General features: G+C 35.3%; 1 non-coding gene across 1 annotated transcript; it reads left to right on the top strand.

Moving 5' to 3' along the window:
* Window positions 1-231: 231 nt before the first annotated feature.
* On the top strand, window positions 232-338 carry LOC117069876. The gene has a single exon (XR_004431702.1). It is a non-coding gene; the product is annotated as a U6 spliceosomal RNA (small nuclear RNA).
* Window positions 339-3835: the final 3497 nt, after the last annotated feature.

Below are 3835 nucleotides of genomic sequence, written 5' to 3'. Positions count from 1 at the left end.
CAATGAAAAAATTAAGATGGAAATGAAAAAGTTTCTTGAAACACAAACATGACATGCCAAAACCTATGGGATACAGCAAAAGGAGTACTTACTAAAAGGGAAGTTTGCAACTGTCAGTGCCTACATCAAAACAGAAGAAAAGGTTCAACTAAACAACCTAAGGATGCATCTTAAACAACTAAAAAAGCAAAAGCAAATCAAATCCAAAATTAGTAGAAGAAAATAAATAATGTGCTCGCTTCGGCAGCACATATACTAAAAATTGGAACGATACAGAGAAGATTAGCATGGACCCTGCACAAGGATGACACGCAATTCGTGAAGCATTCCATATTTTTCACAAGTATACATATGTAACAAACCTGCATGTTATGCACATGTACCCTAGAACTTAAAGTATAATAATAATAATAAATAAATAAATAAATAAAAGCTGAAAAGAAGCTTTCTGAGAAAAAAAATAAATAATAAAGATTACAGCAGAAATAAATGAATTTGAATTGAAGAAAACAAAAGCTCAACAAAACAAAATGTTGCTTTTTTATGAAAAGATAAAATTGATAAACCATTAGCCAGACTAATTAAGAAAAACACAGAGAGAAGACTCAAATAGACAAAATCAGAGATGAAAAAGGAGACAATATACCTGATACTACAGCAATTCAAAGGACTGTTAGTGGCAATGATAAGCAACTATATGCCAATAAATTCGGAAATCTAGAAGAAATGTACAAATTCGTAGACACATACAGCTTACCAAGACTGAATCATGAAAAAATTCAAAACCTGAACAGACCAATGACAAGTAATGAGATCAAGGCTGTAATAAAACATCTCTCAGCAAAGAAAAGCCCAGAACCTGGTAGCTTCACTGCTGAATTCTACTAAAGCTTTTTTTTTTTTTTTGAGATGGGGTTTTGCTCTATCACCCAAGATGGAGTGCAGCGGTGCCATCTTGGCTCACTGCAACTTCCGCCTCCTGGGTTCAAATGAGTCTCCTGCCTCAGCCTCCTAAGTAGCTGGGATTACACAGGTGCATACCACCATGCCCGGCACACACCTGTAATCCCAGCTACTCAGGAGGCTGAGGCAGGAGAAGTTATTGTGTGTGTGTGTGTGTGTGTGTGTTTAGTAGAGATGGGTTTTCACCATGTTGGACAGGCTGGTCTTGAACTCCTGACCTCTGGTGATCTGCCCACCTCGGCCTCCCAAAGTGCTGGGATTACAGGCATGAGCCACAGCCGCTGGCCCCTACCAAACTTTTAAAGAAGAGCTAGTACCAATCCTACTCAAACTATTCCAAAAAATGCAGGAGGGGAGAATACTTCCAAACTCATGTCATGAGGCGAGTATTACCCTGATACCAAAACCAGACACAGGCACATCGGAAAAAGAAAACTACAGGCCAATATGCCTGATGAATACTGATGCAAAAATCCTCGATGAAATGCTTAGCGAATTGAATTCAGCAGCATATTAAAAAGATCGTTCATCATGACCAAATGGGATTTATCTTTGGGATGCTGGGATGGCTAACATATACGAATCAATTAATGTAATACTTCATATCAACAGAATGAAGGACAAAAACAATATGATCATTTCAGTTGATGCTGAAAAAGCTTTTGGTAAGGCTCAACATCCCTTCATGATTAAAAACTCTAAAATAAACTGGGTATAGAATGAACATACCTCAGTATAATAAAAGCCATATACAATAAACCCATAGCTAGTATCACACTGAATGGGGAAAAACTGGAAGTCTTTCTTCTAAGATTGGGAACATGACAAGGATGCCCACATTTACCACTGTTATTCAACATAGTACCGGAAGTCTTAGCTAGAGCAATCACACAAGAGAAATAATGAAGAGCATTTGGATTGGAAATGAAGGAGTCAAATTATTCTTGTTTGCAGATAATATGATCTTATATTTGGAAAAACCTAAAGGCTTCACCAAAAGACTATTAGAACTGATAAACAAATTCAATAAAGTTGCAGGATACTAAATCAACATACAAAAATCAGTAACATTTCTATATGCCAACAGTGAACAATCTGAAACAGAAATTAAGAAAGCAACCTCATTTGCAATAGCTACAAATAAAATAAAATACCTGGGAATTAACTTAAGCAAATAAGTAAAAGAGCTCTACAATGAAAACTATAAAACATTGCAAGAAATTGAAGATACCATAAAATGGAAAAAGATTCCATGTTCATGGATTGGAAGAGTCAATATTGTTAAAATGTCTATACTGCCCAAAGCAATCTACAGATTTAATATAATCCCTATCAAAATATAAATGACATTCTTCACAGAAATAGAGAAAATAATTCTAAAATTTATGTGGAACCACAAAAGACCCAAAATAGCCAAAGTTATCCAAATGCAAAAAGTACAAAACTGGAGGAATTACATTACCTGACTTCAAATTACACCACAGAGCTGTAGTAACCAAAACGGCATGGTTTGGGCAATAAAACAGACAAATAGGCCAATGGAATGGGATAGAGAACCCAGTGATAAATCCATACATCTACAGTGAACTCATTTTTGACAAAGGTGCCAAGAACCTACATTGGGGAAAAGAAGGTCTCTTCAATAAATGATTCTGGGAAAACTGAATATCCATCTACAAAAAATGAACTAGAACTCTACTTCTTTCCCTATATAAAAATCAAATAAAAATGGAGTAAAGACTAAAGACTAAGACCTCAAACTGTGAAGCTACTCAGAGAAAATATTGGGGAAACTCTCCAGGATATTGGAATGGGCAAAGATTTCTTGAGTAATAACCCACAAGCCTAGGCAACCAAAGCAAAAATGGACAAATGGGATCTCATCAAGTTAAAAAGCTTCTGCACAGCAAAGGAAGCCGTCAACAAAGTGAAGAGACAACCTACAGAATGAGAGAGACTATTGTCAAACTACCCATCTGACAAGGGATTAATAACCAGAATACATAAGAGCTCAAACTCTATGTGGAAAAATCTAATAATCCAATTAAAAAATGGGCAAAAGATCTGTATAGACATTTCTCAAAAGAAGACATACAAATGGCAAACAGGTATATGAAAAGGTACTCAATATCACTGATCATCAGATAAATGCAAATCAAAACTACAATGAGATATCATCTCACTCCAGTTGAAAGGACTTTTTGTTTTCCCCAAAATTCAGGCAACAAGAATTGCTGGAAAGGATTGCAAGCATCTGTGGAGTCATTCTATCTTTAAAGTCACCTTCCAATTATTTTCTTAAAACCATTGACAAACATATAAACTGGTTAATCTTTCTAAATATTGTCTCATTATAAAAGTTTCATTATTTTCCAGATTAAGTAGAAATCATTGAATAAAAATAACTACAAATTCTTTAAAAACAAACAAACAAAAATGATCAAATGTTCTGGAACATTTTCTTCCCAAGCAAAAGTAGTTGAAAGTTCATTCTTGAGCTGAGGCAGACAAACCATTTGACTTTCTTTAAGGCAAATCACAGGTAAACATGGATTTAGATTGTGTCTGTTCTAGCAAACTCTTTATTCATATGAAAAGGGCCTACATAAATATCAGTTCAAAGGAGAGAAATATGCTTTGGATAAACCAGGGAAGTTAGTTTGTTTCTGAAACAATATCAATAGGTTGAGTATTAGATAGACCAAAGAAACACCAAAAGCAACGGCAGCAAAAGCCAAAATTGACAAATGGGATCTAATTAAACTAAAGAGCTTTTGCACAGCAAAAGAAACTACCATCAGAGTGAACAGGCAACCTACAGAATGGGAGAACATTTTTGCAACCTACTCATCTGACAAAGGGCTAATATCCA

Source organism: Trachypithecus francoisi, unplaced genomic scaffold, assembly GCF_009764315.1.
Source record: "Trachypithecus francoisi isolate TF-2019V2 unplaced genomic scaffold, Tfra_2.0 Contig01579, whole genome shotgun sequence".
In the NCBI taxonomy this organism is placed as follows: domain Eukaryota; kingdom Metazoa; phylum Chordata; class Mammalia; order Primates; family Cercopithecidae; genus Trachypithecus; species Trachypithecus francoisi.
This window is presented reverse-complemented; position numbering and strand designations above follow the sequence as displayed.